This window comes from Crocodylus siamensis, chromosome 1 (assembly GCF_052110815.1).
Source record: "Crocodylus siamensis isolate JL-2025a chromosome 1, ASM5211081v1, whole genome shotgun sequence".
NCBI lineage: Eukaryota > Metazoa > Chordata > Crocodylia > Crocodylidae > Crocodylus > Crocodylus siamensis.
Window position 1 is genome coordinate 49,162,197 of NC_143395.1, and position 23,086 is coordinate 49,185,282.

Here is a 23,086-nt window from a genome sequence, read left to right on the forward strand (position 1 = left end):
TGGGGAGGAGGTGCGCAGCCAACAGTGGTGAAAAAACAGTTTATGGACTATTTAAAAAAGCTGGACTTATACAAGTCCATGGGGCCAGATGTGATGCACACAAGGGTGCTGAGGGAGTTGGCTAATAAGATTGCACAGCCATTGGCCATCATCTTTGAAAACTCATGGCAATTACAAGAGGTCCCAGATGATTGGAAAAGGGCAAACATTGTCCCCATATTTAAGATGGGGAACAAGGAGGATCCAAGGAACTACAGACCAGTCAGCCTAATCTCAGTCCCTGGAAACATCACAGAGCAGATCCTCAAGGAATCCATTTCTAAACACTTGGAGCAGTCAGCATGCATTAACCAAGGATAACTCATGCCTGAACAACCTGATTGCCTTGTAGGATGAGATGACTGGCTCTATGGATGTGGGGAGACATGGGGATGTGCTATCCCTTGATTTTAGCAAGGTTTTTCAATATGGTCTCCCACAACAGAGCTAATTAGTCCCATCACAGCATAAGATGAACACACTATTAATTAGAATTGTTAAGAGTCAGAACTAATCAGACAATCCACAGCACTGCATGAATGCAACTATATTGCTTCTGGTTGAGGGACAAGAGGTGGCCTATGATGGGATAGAAGTAAAAAGACATGGAAACCCAGGCTGAAATATATGTTGATGAAAATTGTAAAATTATTCGTATTTCTATTTTTCACAGGTGGGATTCACAGTATGTGTTTGCACCAATGTACCGGGACTATGGATTGGGCTGGATCAAGCCAATGGGGATAGCAAGGGAGTATCTGACCAGTTCACTAATGGATAGGTATTCAATCCTGAACCCCACTTATTCTTGGATATATACCAATCAAAAAAAGTCAAATTAACAGAAATAGCTTATCAGTGTCCAGGCTAGGTAAATGAATTAAACAGAGATGAAAGAGCCTGAAGGTCCCAACTGATAGAATCACTCCCTATAATTTCATTGCTGGAAAGGCCAATTTGGTAAAATTACAATGGATACTTGCAAACAGTGGGTGCATCTACATAAGGTGTTTACTGCAGAGCTGACCAACAATTAGTAAATATCTCAACATTTACACATGCACCCCTATTAGGGTACAGGAAACTAATATACTTTGTAGCAGGGTAGGACTTTTAAATACAAGTCTTACCATACTATGGAGTTTTTTCAGGCACAGCAACACATGTGTAGACACTGACCCAGCTGGCTAGGGCACAAGGCTACTTCAGTGCAGGGTCTGCCTGCTGGCTAGCACTACTCCAAAGCTCCCATGTACCCCAGCCAGCCCTTCTGCAGCACATTGAGAACATTGAGCACTGTTGGAGCAGCCCTGGGCAAAACAGCGCACCTGGGAGCAAAAAAAATCAGGAGCAATAAGCTCTGCAATTTAGTTATGTGCACTTGTTGCACTTGTAGATGCAGCCAGTAAGGGCACATCTGCCTACCTGTTACTAGGTTCTTGGTTTTATTGAATTACTGTATTTACCATCTACTACTCACTGTCAGGTTACTGGTCAGGTAAAAGGTTTTGGGGCAATCTTGGCTTCCCTAAAGAGACAATGGGTTTTGGTTTATTTGTTTTGAATATCAGTACTTTGCTGCAGACTATGATTTTAAACATATAGCTGTGAGCTCTCAGCCATTACCCAACTCAAGGTAACTGCCAAGTGGAACAAGCAGTTTAAATTGAAAAGAGGATATTACAGCAGGAAGATCTACTGTTCGCTCTCAGGCAGAACCACTCCTACAATAGCCCATGGAGTTAGCCCAGCAAATTTCTTAATCTGAAAGTAAATCCAAACCATCACTCTGAGGAGAGAATTTATAAGGTAAATGGCTGGTGCAGTGAATTCTCAGGCAGGAGGAAGAAGACAAACAAGCTAACTGCTTTTTAAAAGGTGAAAGAGGCTTAAAGTAAATGAAACAGCACTGCTGAGCACACCTCAGCTGTCATCACAGAAATTTCTGTCCAGAGCTAGTCCTAAATAAAACACAACAAAGATTTGGGTAAACAGATTTCACAGAGCAAGCGATACCCTAAATGATACTCCAGATCTTGCTGCTCACTTAAAATGAGAAGAATAGCATTATTTGTATGAATAAGGAGATAATTAATATAAGTAAAGACTAAAGAGCTAGTCCCCTACAAAATATCTTCCTCATATAATGGCCAGGTATCAGAGGAATACTAGGAAGAAGTGGAAAATGTTCAGAGGTTCATTTAATCAGGCAGAAATGTTTTCTATGATTACCTTATCAGACACAAGTTGCTCTAACTTGAAATGAGACTCTCTCTGTATCCAATGTAACATTTTGAATCTATCCAAGCCCGAATCATATGTGATTTATATTCATAAAGAGTGAAGCTATCTGTTGCCAATCATGTGACAGAGTATTTTATGGAACCAGTAACAGGGATGTATTATTCTTATTTATTTACAACTCGTCCCAAAATGTGTCTTCAGTAAATACAACAGAATGTTTAGAACTGAGAGGTTTATTAAAACATTAATGTTAACCTTTTCTACCAAATAATTAACAACAATAACTTCTTTTATTTCATACACAATTTCCTACTGTCAGTCACTGAAAAGAAATGTATTCTGTAATTCAAATTTGTGTTTCCTGTCATTTTAGGCACACTGCTGCTCATGCATAGATAAAGAATCTATTCATTTCTTAATGCATTCCAAAAAACTTAGCCTGACCCCCATAGCTATTTATTCCATTCTTCTTTACAAACCTGTAATTAATTAGCAGTAGAGGCAGATCAAATGGTTTGGAGGTTCAAATAAATGCAAACTTTTATCTGTTTAGTTAAAGTTTACCAAATTTGTCCTCAATTACCCAAACCTCTAGAATCAGTATAGCCATACTGGGAAATACAGGCTTCTATTATTTGTGACTCCCAGCTGACCTAGAAATAATATTTTGGCATCACAACTATACAGGATCACTTGTGTGAGTAAAAGTTACAGAATTAGGCTGTCAGTAAACATCAAGTAGTATTTGTTTCCCATCTCCAGTCTCATTCTGATATTTGCATCAAATTAAGTAGAATAAACAATTAAAAGGAAGAAATAGCCTTTGTCTTTTTAGGCTGTGTTTAAATGTTATTAGTAAGCCTTATGTCAATTTTTTTTTTAATTTTGTACACAGACATTTTGATTGAGTTCTGTATAACTGCTCTTTTTATTAGCCTGTTAGACTCTCTGTCCTCTGAACATAAGAAATACAGAAACAGATACTCTGATGCTTGAATACTAAAGCAATAAGACCCTGAATCAGAATGTATATAGCAAGAGAAAGATGCAAAGAAAAATCTGAGAATGGGCTTAGGGAAATGTATCTAAAAGTTCCTTTCTGGTTGGTCTAAGTTGTGAGAACCTACATATATATATGTATAGGTATCTATATCTAGATAGGTAGATATAGATATATAGATAGATAAGAGATATTTATATCTATCTATACATATAGATATATATCTATCTATATTTGCATGTACATATATGTATGTATGTATGTAGGTGTGTGTGTGGAGAGAGAGAGAGATATTATAATACACATATACATATATAGGTACACATAAAAGGGATCTTCTTTTCTAAATTGGTGCAGCATCAAGTTTGCTCCTATGAAACAAGTCTGGTAAGGGGAGAAAGTAACATGCTTGTACCCTGCCCAGCAAATAAATAGCACAGATTTCCAAAAATGGAATTTGTATATAGACAAGTTACATCTGGTAGCTAAATAAAACAACAAAACAGCTCCTGAAATGTGTCACTTCATTAAAATGCATTTTTCACTTCCAGGTGTGACCTGAAGAACGCATTGCATTCAAAAGCTTATCTAAAAGTGGCATCACACATTCAACTTAAAATTTAATAAAGGCAGTTAAAATGTGAGCAAAGGTACATTCAAGCAGTTTAGTATGTGCTACATTCTATCATGGTGTTGCAAAATAGCTACCTTCTAGGAGTTGATTATCTTATTGTATTAACCATAATTCATACATACTTTAGCAGGTCACAACATTCCAGTGATTTGCAACTGTTGCAAATAAACATGTGGCTACATCCTTAGTCTATCCCAGCCATGCAGGTGGTCCAATAAAAGATACCACCTACAGAAATCTGTGCCTCTCATAATTCCTGGACCATCCTGGCAAAAAGTTTACTTCAGCAGTTATGATTACAGGAATTAGGGAATTGCCACTTCAGGGCTGTGGTCAGTCTAGCATAGTGTCCTGCCTCTCATGGTTGTCACCTGAGTATCTGTGGGTACATACAGGCATTATATTTAGCTCTACCTAACCAGAATTAGATTAGTCTAAATGTCCAATCGTGTCGGCATTCAGAGGGTTTAAATAGCTCAAAAAATGGTGCACCTTATCTAAATTAATACTAATTTAGATCAAGGCTGGGTTAAACTGATCTAGGAAAGGGTTAACCTAATCTCCTAAATGCCTGCATGCTTTTGTAGAAGAGCCCTGCAGCTGGGAAAGCCCAGCTGCTCACCCCAGCCCCAAAGCTGTGCTAGTCTTATGCCCTCGACCCTCCCCCCACCACTAACTGGGCTATTTTTCACCCCCAGACTCCTCTCCCCCTGGCCTGGAAGCCCTCCCCTGCAGGCCTGCCTTACTCCCCCCCACCCCCCCACTACAACTTGAGTTACTTACATTGGGTTCCACACATGGCTTCTGGGAGTGGCAAATATCTATACATGCTGTTTCCCATCTATGTTTAGACTGCATTAACCTAGACCAGATGTACCAGATGGCTGTATGCACCAGAACAATTTGGAGAAAGGAGTGAAACAGCTTGTCACATCCACAAAGATTTCTTTCAAAACTGACAAGGCCAAATCACCTTCACCTTTAAGAGCGAAAGTAGCCTTAGTTTCTGTCCCTTGCTTCTACCCCCATAGAGTTTCTGATTTTTTTAATGAAAGTCATTGCTTAAAACAGTGGTTCTCAACCTTTTTAGAGTCAAGACACCCTTCAGAAAATGCCAGCTCTTATTTTTCACTCCTTTTTTTTTTTTTTTTTTTACTATATAGCAGTTCTGTTGCAAAGAACTCAGACCAGAAGAGATCAGAATGTTTTTGACACAATGGATTCCTATTTGATTTTCAGGGAAACCTAGATAATTCATGAGTCAGTGTTTGCACTCTTAACAGTGTTCATATTGTGCAGCACCCTTGAAAAGATCTCAAAGCATTCCAGAATGCAATGGCACTCTGGTGAAGAATCACTGGGATAAAATGCAAGGACAACATTTGAGGGAGTAGGAATAAGGTCAGAACCATGTAACTCAGGGGCTGTGCAGGAAGCCCATGCAGGCAGCCTGGTGGCAGCTCATGCAAGCTGGCTCCACTGAAGGAAAAAAAAAGTGTTGAGCCTGATCTTTTAATTTTTTTCCCCCCAAAGCCTGCCTACTTGCCTGAGCCGTGCAGGGGCCCAGTGCTGCAGTGCCCCCCTGGGACTGCCCGGGCTGTGTGCCAGCAGGTAGGTTTCGCCTGAGGGGTGCCACTGCTGCCATGAAGGGAAGCACCAGCACGCCTGCAGCTCACAGACGGCTCAGCCTGCTGGCAGCTCACCCTCCTCCCTGCCCCGAATGGAGAGGCAGGTAAGGATTGGGCCCCCACCCTTGCATACACACCACAGAGGTTTAGTTTGGTTTAATTCTCCCTAAATTGAAGTGGTGTTTTTAAAAAAAACACCATTTCAATTCAGGGAGAACTAAACTGAACTAAACCCCTGTGGCAGATACAAGCAGCCCTTGATTTTCTCTCCTCCTATCCCCTCATATCTTCTCTTCCTGGCTTCCCAGTGTGTCAGCTTCTATAGCAGAGGTAAAGTGTGACCCTGAACCTGCCTAGTCTATGGCCTGGTGACTAGAGCACTATTCTGGGATGCAAGAACTATAATTCAAAATCCTACTAGCTGATAGGACTGAGAAGCTAGGTTTTCCAATCCCTTGGCAAGTACCTTATGCAAAAGACCATTGGGTAAAGGATTTTCTTCCTGCCTCCCTGCTGTCACCTATTATGGGTTTTTTTCCTACTAATGTTTCAGGGACTTCTATGGAATTGTCCCTCTTTCTGGAATAGAAGAATAGAATTACAACAGGGTACAAATTGCAGAACCTTTCTAAATATTCTTAAAAGGTTAAGTCATTTGGAGGGGAGGGATAGGATCTAAAATTAATGTAAGCGACCCAACACGTCACTCACAGGGCTCATTTTAATCAAGTAAATAAATCTAAAATGGAGTTGGATTTGGCTTATTTTCTGAATCCTGAAGGTTTTGTACTGAATTTTTAATTGAAATTATTTCCATTATTCCTATAAATGTATAATATTTATTTGGAATCCTGCTAAATTCCTGAAATCCATCTTGTGGAAGGGAGTTGCACAGATTAGATGAGTGTATTTGAAATTAATTTTCTGTTTTAAATATATTACTTTTAATGAGTTGTTGTTTTATTCTTGTCTTATTTACAAGAGTAAATATGTATTTTCTATGCCATTTAGTATTTTATACACTATTTGGTCCTCTCTCGTGGATCTTCTGCCTACAGTAAACAGTTCCAATCTTTCAAATTTATCTTCCTATGAAAATCTTTGCATGCTGATTATTTCCAGTGCCTGCTTCTGGTTCCCTTTCAGATCTGCTATTTCCACATCATTTGAGATGCGATGACCAAAACTGAAAACAATGTTCAAAATAAGTGTATACAGTACTATCAATTTATTATAATGCAAAAAATATTGTTTGCTTTATTTTCTATTTCGGCCTTTATACATTGCAGGGTTTTTTGTTTGGATTACTTAATAAGCATCAAGCACCAAGGAAATAGTTACATTAGGCTGTCCATAGTGACACCTAGATTTTGGTGCTGGGTAGTTATGGTTAATTTAGGAACTAGGATTATGTGTAAGCAATTTAAATTCTTCCTTAGGAAGTGCATTGCTATTTATTGGTCAACAATGGTTTTCATCTTCTATCAGGCAAATGATTCACTTTGGGTTCTGAGGTCTCTCTGGAGAGCTATAGTCTTGACTAAATAAGTATATCATCTACAAGTTTTTACACCTCACTGTTTACTCTTATATATGTAATTTTGAACAGCACTTGGAGTAATGCTCTTTGGAGGACATGATTGTTAACTTCAGCCATGTTGAAAATTCCACATATATTTCTTTTCTGTATTCTGTTACCTATCCTATTTCTAGTCCATGATAGAATTTCACCTCATATCCCATGGCTACTCAAATTCCTGTATAGCTCATTTGATGGACATTTGTTATACACAGAACAGGCTAGAGATTTTCCACTGCAATAATTTTCCAACAGAAAAAAAGCCATTTCTGCAAAATTGAAAATGATTTTTCTGATAGGGAAATCTAGATGACACGCTAACATTTGAATCAGCTTGGGCTGAAAGAGAATATTCCAGTTTACATTTAACTTTGAAACAATCCAATACAATGATAAATTGTGTTTCCATATCAGTGCACTGACTTGTAGAGTCGTAGGTCATTCTCCCCTGCATGCCTAACTTCCTAAACAACTACATTGCCTGTAATGGAATGCAAAGCCTTTCCTGACCAAATTATATCTGTTGTACCATATACAGAAATGTAGTACAGCCAAAGGGTCTGCCTATAGGGAACATCAGGCTCCCAAACTGCAATTGACATGAAGCAGTGTTCTGCAACGGGAAAATTGGAGTTGAATGTAAACCAACTCATAAAGAAGTGTTTCAGATTAGTACAACAAGCAGATATTTCTGAAACTTTTTTTTTTTACTTTCCCAGCCCAGTTTGGGATATAAACAAATGTTAAACTGTCAAATTTTCCACTAAATGAAAATTCTGAATATCATTCAACCCTCGTCAAAAGCCTTTGGAAGTAACATGAACTGCTTACCCTGTATACCTTACTTTGCTCTGAGAATTCTTTTAAGATTAGAGATATATGATTTTTCCTTAACAAAAGCTTATTAAAGTTTTCTGAATATGGATATTCCCTGAGGCTGTAGGACTTCATTATACAGTGATCATTTTACATATATAACTTGAGTTATTTCTGGAGCCTACACCTGTCTAGACATAAGACTGAGAGTGGCCTTGCTTTAATTCTACCGTGCATGGGTTCTTATGCCACCTTTATCACTTCAGGCCTCTGACAGACATGGGGGGAAAAAACACTGTGCTTTACCGGAAGAGGCACCATGTCAGTCTGAGCTGGCTCACCCAGTGTCTATATAGATCACAGACTTCAGAAGGGTTTTTTGGTGCTATCATAACTGATTCAATCAGCTGTTAGATAAAAGCACCAAAAAGCCCTGCTGAAGCATACAATCTATACAGACACTGGGCGAGCCAGATCAAGTTGACATGGTTCCTATTCTGGTCATGGGCTGCACTTTGTGCAGGGTGCACCGAGCTAACTGTAAAGCACCATTTATTTGTTTTTTTCATGTCTATCTGCAGCCTTAATACCAGAACTGTGAGGGTCTCACAAAGACAAATGAAGCTTCAGCATGGAAAAAGAATAGAGGGGCCTGTTTTACATAGGGCTCTGTTTAAAAGAAGTCCTTTGCTGTGAAGTCCATTTAACAATATAGTTAACATTTCTCAATTATATTTTGTTCTCTCATCCTTTTCCTGGGCAGAGGACTGTGTTTAATGTGTAGCACATTGGTAGAGGTTTGATTTTTTAAAATCTTTGTGCTCTTTTATTGTGCCCTAGAATGAGCTACTTTCAGAAATAACTGTTCAAAGTTAGACTACCTCATCTTACAATTGTTCTGATTAAAAATGACTTTAATGTAAAAAGTCCCACTGGATTTTTTTTTTTTTGTATTTTACATTTTTATCAGTGAAACATCACTATCAGAATCTATACCATTAGGGGTACAGAACATAGAACGACAGTGGACTTCCTGAGTCATCTGGTCAAGTCCCTTGCTATCACAAGCAAATGCATCGTATCATTCCTTTAAAAAATTATCAAAATCCATTTAATTCCCCAGTAGTTTAAGCATATCCTTTCCCAGAATTCCAAGCTTGTGAGAGCCCCGGGATTTACAGTCACACACCTCAGTTCTCATGATAGTGGAAGCAAACAGACAAAAGAATAGAACAGCTTTATGCTTAAACCTGCCTCAATTATTTCACCACTTCTGAGCATTCTTTGGGCTCAGGTTAGAGTCCCCCAACATGTCCACTTCTGGCACATGGCTTCTTTCCCAAATGACGGAGTTTCCTTCTCTTACAGGTGGGCCCACAGTTCCTCTCTCCTGCTGAAGCCTTGGTTTCTGGCTTGCCCCTGAGTTTTCAAGGTTCTGTATTAATGACGTTAACACCTGATCTTTTTGTAACCCAGGTGGGGCGTGGCTGGTACCCCCTCTTCAGTTGAAGGGCTGTCAGCAGGTGCGTGTATGCTGTGGGAGTGTGACTGCCTAAATGCAAGCCAGCTCACCTCCTTTCCCTACAGAGCGGAGCAGAGCAAAGCAGAGACCAGGGTCACCCAGTAATGCCTAACTATTTACAGGCTTAATTATACAATATTATATAAAAACTTAGAAACATATAATTACACACACACACACACACACACACACACGTTATAAATCTAGGTTTACAAAGACAATAACTCTTGTCAGCCCTGCATTCAGGCACAGGCCTTGATCCTCTGTGACCTTCCAGTTAGTATGCAGCTCTGCCCTCCAGGCAGCAGGCATGGAAACACTCAATGATAAAACACAGGTTAGACAGCACATCAACAAAGGAGAATCTGGTAGTGATGGGACAATAGCAGAACATGCACAGTGATACATCAAATGGGATACCAATACATAGTGATAACCAATACAGTGAATTCAAGTATAGAGTCAGGGTTACACTAGCAGACCCTAGTAGCAGGCTAAATAGAGCAGCTTACAATCCTCTCATAATGCAACATTAAAGACACAAGTTTACAGTGAAAATCCCACCAACATGAGGAACCAGAACACAACAATGGCACAGCAGCTGTGCCCCAAGAAGAAATGGTACCAGGGGAAGGAACCTGCTACCTTAAGGGAACACCATCACCCTCCCCTAGGCCATGACGAGGAGGGGCCCTGTAACCGTGGAAACTACCCTTTACAAACAGGGGCCTAGGTTCCTCTCTACTCCCAAAGGAGAATTATCCCCGCTTCTCCTCAGGAGCTTCCCTTTGATCACCCAAATGGAGGAAGCCCCTCTTCCCCTGTGGAAATCTGATTCCCAGGGAACTCACGACTCCCAGCAGCTTTTGATGGGCTAGGCTCATCTCTGTCTGTGAGATGGATACAGAGTGTCCTCCCTTGCTAGGGTGGTCACCCCATCCATTGCCGCTTGCTACAGGAAGCCCCAAGCTGTCTCGTGCATCTCCCAGGCCTGTCAGCCCTCTCCCAGCCCTGTTCACCGAGGGCTCCTGCCTCATGCAGGGTTGGGGACCTGCACCGCTTCCTGCAGCCGCCAACGTCCCGTCTGCTTCTGGACCCTATTCTGGGCACTTCTGGGGCAGCAGCTCCACCCCACTGGTCAGCTCCACCAGCTCTTCTGCAGCCCTCTTTGTCATCCTTCATTGAAGCCACTTGTGTGCTGGGCACGCTGGCTTTTTATCCCTTCCGGGGGTCCTGCCCTCAGATTGGAAGCAAACCAAAGGGAAAGCCTGAGGGACTAAATCCCCTTCAGGTCCTCTTCTTCACTTCACCCCTGGGTTAGGGTGGGGCAAGCCTTCTTCCTGCCTTCTCCTGATTGGTGGGGAAGGGAAATGCCCTGACCAGTTGGCCTGAGCCATCTGGCTGAACCATCAAGCCGGGATACCACCAACCAGCCTGCCACATTTTTGGTCTTCCACCTGGAGATTTTCACACTCTAGCCCCGAGACTTCTGCAGAGAGTATGGTCAAAAAAGGTTTTATATAGGATGCATTTATTTCTTTAATTTCCTCAGCTAAAACCTAACCAGGGCTGATAGTTTTAATGACTGACCTACTAATGGATGTGGATGGACATGTGAGAAAAACTCCCCTGCCACCTTTGCACATGAAGTAGAAAACAAAATTACAGTTATAAGACATAAGGCTAAAAACAGACCATAAACTCAAAATTGAGCTAATAAAATGCATTAATACAGTTCTACCAAATCATCACAACCAGTATGACATCAGAAATAATACCTTGACATTCAATAGTTATTTTGCAAATGTGAGTTTGCAAGAAACATTTTTCACAGACATCTGTTTTTCCTCAATGTACGTTAACTCTATAGTCAGATACTGATTGATAATCCCTGAGAAACCACAGAATTGTGAAACAGACTTCAATGGAAATCAGCATTTTGTATGGATCTAGCAAAGTTTAACACCCCGGTCATCTATTTTCCAAAGAGATGGGTATGCAAAATATTAAATTTCATCCAGTATTTAATTTAATCAAGGAACCATAACTTAAGTTTAATCAACAATCTCAACCCCTTCCCATATTCCAACAACTATGTTATATATATGGTCGGAAGTAATAAATAATGTAATACAACGTAAACATTAAACCAACTGTGATTATCATAAAGTCATTATAAACAAGGAACAAAAATTGGAATACATAGTAATTTTCTACATTTTTCATTCCAGAAAAAATGAATTGGAAAATTTCTATCAGAATCATTTGAGTGAAAGGCATAAAATTTGATCATATGAACAAAACAGGAATCATAGGATCATAAGAAAGAAGGGCTGTAGGGGAACTCATAAGGTCATCTAGTGAATCTAGCCCCTTTCTCAAGATAAGATCAGCTCTGACAAAACTATTCCAGCCAATTGTCTATTTAATCTGTTTTTGAAAGTTTCTAAGGATGGTGATTCCACAGCTTCTCTAGGTAGCCCCTTCCAATACCTGACCCCACTCAGTCAGAAAGTTCCTTCAAATCCCCAGCCTAAATTTCTCCTGAAGCATTTTGAGGCTGTTGTTCCTAGTTCTTTCCCTACAACCACAGGAAAAAACTCGCCTCCATCCTCTCTCTGTATTCTCCCTTCAGATATTTGGAGACCATTATGAAATCCTGTCTCAGTCTTTTCTTCTCCAGGCTAAAAAACCCTAGTTCTTTCAGCCTTTCCTCACAAGTCTTGCTTCCCAGGCCCCCAGTCATTTTGGTTGCTCTGTGCTGGACTCCTTCCAAACTGTCTACATCCTTCTTAAAGTGTTGGACCCAAAACTGGGCACAATACTCCAGGTGAGTAGTTCAGAAGACAGCATTGGTCAGGAAAAGGATTGCAAAGTATGTTCCTCTGCTTGTACTTTCCTGGGTGCTACCCCTCTTTCTTTCGCTCTTTCTCCTCACATTCAAATTTATCCCACCTGTAGGATGAGATTTAAAAGTGTCCTCCTCCTGCCCAGATTCTTTTGCAAATCAGCAGCTTTCTCGGGAGGGAAAATGTTAAAAGAAAAATAAGCAGAAATAAAATAATATTCCCATGACATTTTGTAGCACAGCATAGTATCCTTTGGGGACTAGATCCAAAGCTCCGCGGAAAACAGACCATCCACTGCCACAGTCATTGGATTAGACTCTATATGGTTACAGCCACTTGAGAGCAAAATATTATACCTTTACAATAAGATTGCATTTTCAATACCTTCCTTACATTTATTGAAATAGATGAGAGCACTGTGTGCCTCCTGTGTTAAGACAGTGACTTTAAATTTATTTGACCATTAAAACAATTCTAATGCTTTTGTTAAAATTGGGTAGTAATTTCACTGTTCAGCTAGCTACAGTGCTGTTTAAATGGTTAGAAAACATAATACAGACTGTCCTCCTACCCAGATCCTTTGCATTTCACAATCTAATTCTGAGATCTGAAAGTTCACTTGTTTGAATTAACAAATTGCAATGAGTCCTGAACAGAACAAATAAAAACAGGTCACCATTGCAAAGTGTACATTTCAGTTACCTTAGAAAAAGACCTTCAGAACCTGTAATGCATCCTTCATACTTGTGAAAGAAATATTATACTCACCCTTCATGGGTGAAATATAATATATTTATAATGACTCATTGAGCTACACTCAAGCATTCTGGAATGGCAGAGGTAACTGGGCTATTTTTTTTTCCCCAAGCACACGAGAAAACAAATGAAACATGCAAAGCATGAATCTTCTGATCATTGTAATAGGAAATTTAATACGCAATTTACCATAATGTTTTGAAAACCCTGACTTCAATTAGGGAAGCACTAACAAAAACTTGCATATTACATGATTTGGTTCCTTCTGTCAGCTTTCACTTTAAAGAAAAAAGGTTGCATTTTACATGTGGTGTGTCATTTTATTTCATGTTCTAGTGAGCCCTAGTTATCACAAATACAGATATTAAAAGCGGCATTCCTTGGCAAGTTAGATATTCAAAGCTCCTGACTTTCAGTCGCTGGGTTGAAGTCCAAGTATAATTCAAATACGGGTCTCAGCTGAAAGGGTAGAATCACCATGGAAAGTAGAAAAGAAAAAAAACAAAAAGTATTTGGGAAGAGGGTGGAAGAATGGGCTGATATAAAAAAAGAACTCGTAACACTGCTGAAAAAGCACGTGAAGCCTTTCCAACCAAAATTTGCTGAGTTCGGAATCATGTTACTGCCATTTTACAGTTGATAAGGATGATTTAAGTGAGTTGAAAAAAATAAAGGCCAAATTTGCAGCTGGTATAAATCAGCTCAGCTCTACTTGACTAATGTTGTCTTCTCTTCTAAGAAGGCCACACACGTTCTTTTTAACAAGGAGGGAGGGTGCCTATGGTATATGCTCCTCAGGGGATCAGGGTGTTTGTTTTGTATGTGTGCTGGTGGAGGGGCCAAGCTATCTCATCAGCAAAGATATGTTACATGTTGCTTTCAGAAGGACAACTAAAACTTGCCAGGATTGGTCCTGATTAAGTCCATGATGAGGGTGTCTGGAAATGATGTACACACATATAGCACTCATTCACTTACTGTAGCACTGTCCAACTTCTGGCCCCTGGCGGAGGGCCACATACTTTGTGGGCCACAGTTACAGGGGCTGCATGAGGCGCAGGCCACAGATCTGGGGACAGTTTGCTGGGTGGATGGTCCCCCCAGGTTCACTCCCACTGTACAAGAAACCCAGCACCCCTCCTTCCCTTCCATGCACATATTGCCTGGCTTCCCTTCACTATGAGGGGAGCACACCACCCCTTCCAGTGCAGGCAGGTTGTTGTACACAGTAGAAGCAGCCTGGCCCCTCCACCAGCACGCATACCCGAGGCTCCCTCCCTCCCTCCCTTCCACTGTGCCCCTCCCCTACCCTCCTCCCCCCCCGCTCAGACACAGGGGCAAGACATAGGAATCAGAGGATTAAGCATGAGCCTGAAGAACCTAGTGCCACAGCAGGAACAGCAGCAAGGTAGAGAATGGCAAGAGCCTACATGCTACATGCTAACCCTTCAGGAGCTTCATGTGTTCTGTGGGCTGCCAGTTGGTCAGCCCTGACTCAGAAGATCATCATCTCAAGCAATGAACAGAAGGGAACCTGGCAGCAACCCTGGCAGCAATAATTTGGTCTGGAGTGAGGCTATTCATGAATTACCACTGGAGGCCAACTGATCTAGATAAAAATAAGCAACACTGGGTACTATACATGATAATGTTCTATCTGTAAATCAAGTAAGAAAATTATTATTCTATTCATATAAAAAAAAATCATTTTCCTGACAGTTAGTAGAGATTCACTTTCTGTTTGTGAGAAATACTGAATCACTATTCTAGCTGCCACCTGTAAAAGTCAGTAGCACTGTGAGGCTTGAATCATAGAATCAATGAGTCAGAAGGGACCTGGACAGGTCATCTAGTCCGACTCCCTGCCATGGGCAGGAAGGAGCACTGGGGGTGGCAGGGGTCATAAGACCCCAGCCAGGTGCCTGTCCAGTCTCCTCTTGAAGATTTCCAGGAAAGGTGAGAGCACCACCTCTCTGGGAAGCCTATTCCAGGCTCTGGCCACCCTTACAGTGAAGTAGTTCTTCCTAATATCTAACCTAAACCTATCCTCCCTCAGCTTGTGGCCATTGTTCCTGGTGACTCCAAGGGGGGCCCTGGTGAACAGACTTTCCCCGAGTCCCTGCTGCTGGCCCCTGATAAGGTTGTAGGCAGCCACAAGATCCCCCCTCAGTCTCCTCTTGTGAAGACTGAAGAGATTCAGGTCCCTCAGCCTCTCCTCATAGGGGTGGCCACGGAGGCCCTCAACCATATGAGTGGCCCTCCTCTGGACCCTCTCCAGGTTCTCCATGTCCCTCTTGAAGTGCCGCGCCCAGAACTGGACATAGTACTCCAGCTGCAGCCTGACCAGCGCCGCATAGAGGGGGAGCAAGACCTCTCTGGACCTGTTAGTGATGCCCCTGTTGATGCAGGACAGAGTGCAGTTGGCTCTGCCTATTGCTTCGTCGCATTGGCGACTCATATTCATCCTTGAGTCATTCATGACTCCAAGATCCCTCTCTGCCTCTGTGCTGCCGAGAGGGTCAGCGTCTAACCTATAACCATAATGCTGGTTCCCTCTCCCCTGTTATAGACACTTATTTTGCAATACAGACATACTTTTAGATGACTTCATCAGTTAATAAATGTTGTATAATCTGTAAATGTTTTCCTTTAAAGCTGTGCAGGGCTATCTGATTGCCACATTCCAGTGTTTAGATAGATATGTGCTAGCTCTTGCAAATCTTAACATGGAAGTAGTTCCACTGAAATCACTGATGGTATATTTCATGTTTATAAGGAACACAAAAATGAATAAAGGTCTGTGGGACTCAGCTCTAAGTAGGACTCAGCTCTAAATGGGTTAAACATGATAAAATAACAGCACTTTAAATAATAGAAAAATATTGTTTATTCATTTATCATGCAAAATGTGCTTTGATTCTGTTCCCACTGCAACCAGTTTCATAGTTTCATAGTAGTTTGGGGTTAGAAGGGACCTGAACAGATCATCTAGTCTGACCCCCCACCACTGGCAGGAGCACTCGCCGGGATCACATGACCCCAGACAGGTGTTCATCCAACCTCTTTTTGAATTTACCCAAGGCAGGAGAGAGGACCACTTCCCTAGGAAGTTGGTTCCAGATCCTAGCCACCCTAACAGTGAAATAGTGCCTCCTAATCTCTAACCTGAACCTTTTCTCCAGCAGCTTCTGGCCAATGTTCCTCGTCACCCCAGGTGCTGCTGGGGGGAATAGGACCCTTTCTATTTCCTGCTGATGTCCCCTAATGAGTTTGTAGGCAGCCACCAAATCCCCCCTTAGCCTCTCCTTGCTGGGCTGAACAAGTTCAGGTCCCTCAGCCTCTCCTCATAGGGCCTACCCTATTGCTCTCCAACCAAGCACTCTTAAGGCAGGCCACATCCTTCTTAAAGTGTGGTGCCCAGAACTGGACACAGTACTCCAATTGTGGCCTGACCAACATTGCATAGGGGGGGAGTATCACCTCTCTGGACCGGCTTGAGATGCATCTTTGGATCCACAACAAGGTGCAGTTGGCTTTGCTGGCTGCGGTCTGGCATTGGCAGCTCATGTTCATCTTGGAGTTAATAATAACTCCAAGATACCTTTCCACCTCTGTGCTCACAAGGGGGGAGCTCCCCAGCTTGCATGTATGCTGTGGATTCCTTCTCCCTAAGTGCAGCATTTATCTACATTGAAGCCCATCCTATTACCATCCACCCAATTCTGTAGTCTGTTTAAATCTAATTGCAGCCTCTCTCTCCCTTTGAGCATGCCTACCTCTCCCCACATCTTGGTGTCATTGGCAAACTTGGACAACCTGTTTTCCACCCCCTTGTCCAAGTCGCTGATGAAGATATTGAACAGTGTAGGCCCCAGGACTGAGCCCTGGGGGACCAGGGAGCCTGCAGATATCAAGTTTGAATATTGTGAACTGATATCAATGAGATCAACATTGGACCGGGCACATTGGTCCTCAGCTGCAAATTTCATTAGTTTAATTCTGCACTTCACTTAAGTGAGAGAGATGCAGACCTATGTAATCATGACTTTTTTTTGCTAGACAGACATTTTATGCTATCTTTGTACTACATCCTTTCAGCTGATTAGATTCAAGAAGTGAAGATTATCATACAGTATATATTAAAACCAATTGTTCAGTCATCTGTTTTTTCATGGACCAGCAGAATTAAGCTCCTTCGTCTTGTCAATATCTGACAAAACATCTAGATGGCATCCACATATAACATTCCTTTTTCTATAACAACTGGAAATATTGCACATTGTGCAAAACATATCATCAGAAACATGGAACATTCATTTTCATTCTGTACTGCAGAAATTGGAAAGAGGTAAAGATATTTCCTAATTTAGAATCTGCTTTTGTCTTCCTCAACATTTTACACTCTGTGTGCTGTAACTCTTCCTTTAAAGCCTGTCAGGCTTGTCTACAGAAGCATCTCCCCTAGGCAAGCAGGGTAGCCAGACTTAACCTATTCAAAAGTCAGGAATCAGGAAAAATCTCCAATTTAAGAGGATGGTGATCTGCAGATTTGAACAGTACATGTATTTATTAATAAGTCTATATTTTGAGGGCAGGAAGGAATATTGGGTCCTTTCTTTGCACCCTCCATTTGCCCACTTCTGAATGCTTTTGCTCCCTCAGGCATCTGAAATAAGGAACCTTCCTGGCAGATGAGACCAGTAAAAGCCACAAAGGAAAAAAGGGAAATAAACCCAGGGGCTTAGGAGCAAAGAAAGTTCCCACTTGCTGAAGCATTCATCCCTTGGAAAAATTGTGCCCTTTTCCCTTATGTTTTCTGTTATTTGCCAGTGGCTACTTCCATGGCCTTTTCACAGGTTCTGTCTGCAAAATCAAAGAAGAGGTCAACTGGCTCTAGATGAACTTCTACTTCCAGCTACCTCCTCTTTTCTCCTCCCTGGCTCAGAGAGATGGATTGCTTAATCACAACTACACTTCTCAGAGTTTTCTGTTTACATGCATGGCAACTTAAGGAAAAAGCACTATAGAAGGTAATAGAAGATTATAACTTTCATATGGAGTTGTTTGAACCATCCTATAGAATTTAATAGAAAATTGTACCCTTCTGAAAGCCTTCATAAGACAGCTTTAAGAAAATTTATTTATCTATTAAAAAACGATTTCTCTAGACCTATCTAGTAGTTGGAAAGGCTTTCCTTTTCTGGAGTCTTTTCTATGGGACTTTATTAGTTTCATCCCAATTCAGCTTGATAAGAAATATACTTGTGCTCATGCACACGCAAGCATGCACATGTGCAGACACACACACACACATCACAGCATCTAAAAAACTGGGAAACAGTCTGTGTTACATATTTTGTGAAATCATAGATTATTTTAAATGACTGTAGAGCCCACCTTGTAAAATTCAAAATTTATCAAAAGTTGGGTTGTTTATTTCTAGTCTCAGCCTGTGAAATAAGTGCAAAACAATATCATGTTTTGCCCAGAATTTGAATGTTAAAATGCATTTTTTAATTTTGAAGAAAACTGCTTAGTAAGATATTTGTAATGCAAAGGTCTACAAACATATTCTATCAATGTGAAAAAGAAAAAGAGAGAAAAGATTAAAACAATTATATATTTTACTGCACACATAATGTATATGAGCTTTCAGTCTTACAATATTTGTAAACAAGTTTAGAATGTATTCCAACCCTTTATGTGTTGGAAGTCTGTATAAACTCCCATGTTAGCACAAAGAGTATCAAGTCTCTTGCTATGACTATAATAAAAGAAGCAAATAGATCATGCAGAGAACTCCACCATGATGCATAAAGTCCCCTAGCTCTACCTAGTGGCTAGAAGGGAATATAATGTTTTCACCTGAACAGCTGCTTAATGCTTTTGCTGGCATTTAGAAATATAATGCAGAGGTATATTTTTCTTGCATGTAGTTATGACTTCATGTAAAAAGATCTCAAGTCATTCTGCAACCAACTGTGTCATTTTAGTGAAGTGCTTGGTTTCCCTTTGCATACTGCCGAGTAAAAGATTAGAGCTCATGAATAATATTAAATAATATTTGTACCATTTAAAGGGCCTCATCTTTTCTGGATCATATGTTTTTAATTTTTTTGCTAATATTTTTACCAAATTTCTATATATGCTACACCATGTTAGATATTATATGTTGTATATAAGTAAAACATCTATTTAAAAAATACTTATTAGCTACTAGCAATGCTAAATACTTGTGTTGGTGTTTAGAACATTTTAGATTTTGATCTACTGGTCCTTATTTACTGTACCCTGAGGCCAACAATTTCAGAATGACTTTGGATACCTCTATTTTAAATGCTCAAATTTCATAGATTTCATAGATATTAGGGCTGGAAGAGCCTTCACAAGACCATTGGGTCTAGCCCCCTGCCCAAGAGACAGGAAGTCACCTAGGGTCAAATGATCCCAGCAGGATAAGCATCCAAATGTTTCTTAGAAGAGTCCAGAGTAGGTGCTTGCACCATCTGTAGGGGGAGTCTGTTCCAGGCCTTGGGGGCTTGGATAGTAAAGAAGTTTTTCCTTATGTCCAGCCTGAAACAGTCTTGAAGGATTTTGTGACCATTGCACCTTGTCATCCCTTGGGGTGCTCTGGTGAACAGGTGTTACCCCAGGTCCTCATGCACACCCCTTAAGTACTTAAGACTGCCACCAAGTCACCCTTGAGCCTTCACTTCTCCAAGCTGAAGAGTCCCATGGCTCTCAGACTCCCTTCATAGGGCCTGTTCTCTTGCCCTTTGATCATGCACGTGGCTCTCCTCTGGACTCTCTCAAGCTTCTCCATGTCCTTTTTGAATTGTGGAGCCCAGAATTGGATGCAGTACTTCAGCTGCAGCCTCACCAAGGTTGCGTACAATGGGAGGATTGTTACACAAATTGCCAATTGCTCAAAACATGAGTGAGACCTCATAAAAGGGGATAAGGCAAAATGCCGCATTTATTGATTACATGGATTAGACATAGAGGTTCGGACACACCATTCATATAGGCACACACAAATCATCACGCACAAAACTTACATGCAGGCACACACAAAACCACCATTCCATTCAGACATTATAGTTACCAGCAACAGTTCAATAATAGCACTGGCCTTATTGGGAGAAGATACTGAAAGCAGGTAGGGTGGTTATTATGAGAGAAAGATCCTGTATATAACAGCTTGGAGTGGGGTAAAGCAGACATGTCTATGCTCCAACAAAACAGCAGTTGAGAGACAGACTCACCCAACTTGGCATTTTTGATGTCTTCTCTTATAGGGATTGGCATCCTTTGTTTCAGTGGTTTGAGGTTTTTCCATACCCAACTTCCATTTTTGCAGTTGTTCTTCTTTTGCCTTCAGCTTATCTCAGCCTTGGAGTGTTCATGCTGCCCATCTGGCAGGATGGGTGCATTCCTTCTCCGTGTTATCTTCTTTGTGCCCTAGACCTGAAAGGGCTTCTTCAGCCATTCATTAATTAGTTTACTGACTGGTAACTTGTATTTGGTGCCTTGTTGCTTATGTAAACAGTTAAATCTTTTTCTGTCTATGCCATTCTCTCACCATTCACCCTTTTACACACACTCATACATAAAGGCTATGCAGAGTTCATTCACTTACATCAAGCAGAAGAATACAAAATGGAGTTTACAAGTTGCTTACAGGACAAAATTAACATGGTTACATTTCACTTCTATTACAATCTGTGTTAACATCAGCTACATTAGTTCAGTTTCTGCTACAGGATGACATCCTGGGACTTACTCAAGAAGCAGTGATGGATGCAAATGTGGATGCTGTTCCCCAAAGTTTGGTGCCATCAGCAAACTTAGCCAGTCCAAATCTGACACCAGAATCCAAATCCTTTATAAAGATGTTAAAGAGTACAGATCCGAGAACGGAGCCTTGGGGGACATCACTGCTCCGGTCATGTTGAGTTTCATGTTGATTCAGTTCCGTCAACTACAACTACCACCCTTTGGGTCCAACCTCAGAGCCAGTTCCCCAGCCATCAGACTGTAGTGTAGCCGAGGCCACAGTTGGCCAATTTTTCCATAAGGACATCATGGGACACCAGATCAAAGGCTTTTTTAAAGTCCAGATACATGATATCAACCTTTTCCCCTTTGTCCAGGTGATATGTCACTTGGTCATAGAAGGAAATGAAATTGGTGAGACAAGATCTACCTGCAACAAACCCATGCTGGCTGTTCCTTAGAATGTTGCCTTTAGCTAGACTATCAAGAATGGTTTCTTCGATAATTTTTTCTAAGATATTTCCAGAGATTGAGGTATTGTCCTATAGATCCCCTGGTCTTACTTCTTCCTTTTCTTGAAGATAGGCATAGCATTGGCCATCTTCCAATCTTCAGGTACTTTTCCTGAACACCATGAATTCTCAAATATCCTTGCAGTGGCCACCCTATGATGCCTGCCAGTTCCTTAAGCACGCTTGGGTGCAGTCTATTCAGACCAGCTGATTTGCGGGTGTCCAGCCTCTCAAGGTGTTCCTTCACTAGGTCAACGCCAATGATGGGTGTATATTCACCCTCACCGTAGCCATCCCACATCACGTTAGGCAGGGATTATGAAAAACTGATGCAAAATACCCATTCATCAGGTTGGCTTTTTTCTGGGTATCAGTTGTCAACTGTCCCATTTGGTTCAGCACGGGACCAGTGTTACTCTTGTTTTTCTTCCAACTCCCCACATATCTGAAGAAGGACTTTTTATTGTCCTTGATTTGTGTAGCCAGTTGGAGTTCAGTTATGTCCCTGGCTTTCCTGGTTCACTCTCTACAGGTGCAGCCCAGTGCAGAATACTCCTCCTTAGCAATGCTTCCTGTCTTCCATCCTTTATAAGCTTCTCTTTTTAGATGTAAGAGCTCCATGAGTTCCCTGTTGAGCCAAGGACGTTGTTGTGCCCTTTTACTACTTTTCCTACAGGTTAGGATGGACATCCCTTGTACTTCCAGGATCACTCCCTTAAGGAGCAACCATTTGTTGTGAACTCCCCTCCCAATCAAGTCATGGCCTCTTAGGGCCTTGACAATAAGTCTCCTGAGCTTATCGAAGTTGGCTTTCCTAAAGTCAAGGATTTGTGTATCGCTGACTGACTTGCCAGCTTTGTGATGGATAGTGAAGGTGATCAGCTCACGATCACTGTCTCCCAGCTTCTCTTTGATTCTTAGGTCACTGACTAGATCCCTTTTGGCCAGTACCAGGTCCAGCAGCGCCTTACCTCTAGTCAGCCCATAAACTGGTAGAGCTCATCCGCATGCATGAGGAAGCTTTGTGACCAATTGGATTTGACTGAATACTCTTCCCATGAGATGTCTGGGTAGCTGAAGTCCCCCATGACAACCATGCACCAAGACCATGCAGCCTCAGCCAGTTCCCTGGTGAATTCATGGTTGAGCTTTTGTTCCTGATTAGGAGGTCTGTAGTACACTCCTGCCATTGTGTCTCCTTCACCATGTTCCCCTCATATTCTAACCCATAATGTCTCCAGCCTTCCTCTATGTGTGCCAGTCTCAGCTTGTAGGGACGTGTAGCTATCCTTGATGTGTAGCTACACCCCAAAGCCTTCCCGATGGCACCAGTGCTGCAGTCTTCTGTTAACTATCTCAATTTGTCTCTCCATCCTCAGCCCATGACCTGTAACCAGAAGGACCACAAAAAAAACCCACCTGTGCCCCTAACCCTTTAAGCCTTGCTCCCAGAGCCCAGTAGCCATTCATGACCCAGCTAGGATTACTCCAACCTGTGTCATTCATGTCCACATGGATAAGAAGCATGGGGTAGTGGTCAGAGGACTGAATAAGTTTTGGGATCCTCTCAGCTATGTCCCAGATATGGGTCCCTGGGAGGCAGCATACCTCCCAGGCTAAGGGCAGCAGATTGCTCACTCTGTCCCCTTCAGGAGGGAGTCTCTCACAATGAAATTGAGACAGTCTTGATTAGATCTCCAAAAGTGCTGAGCACTCAGAATTCCAGCTGAA

At 41.5% G+C, this 23,086-nt stretch overlaps 1 pseudogene; it reads right to left on the reverse strand.

Annotated features, from left to right (window-relative positions):
* The window catches only part of LOC149872793 (uncharacterized), a 112,272-nt pseudogene extending 89,411 nt beyond the window's left edge, over positions 1 to 22,861 (reverse strand).
* Between the last annotated feature and the right edge of the window lie 225 nt (positions 22,862 to 23,086).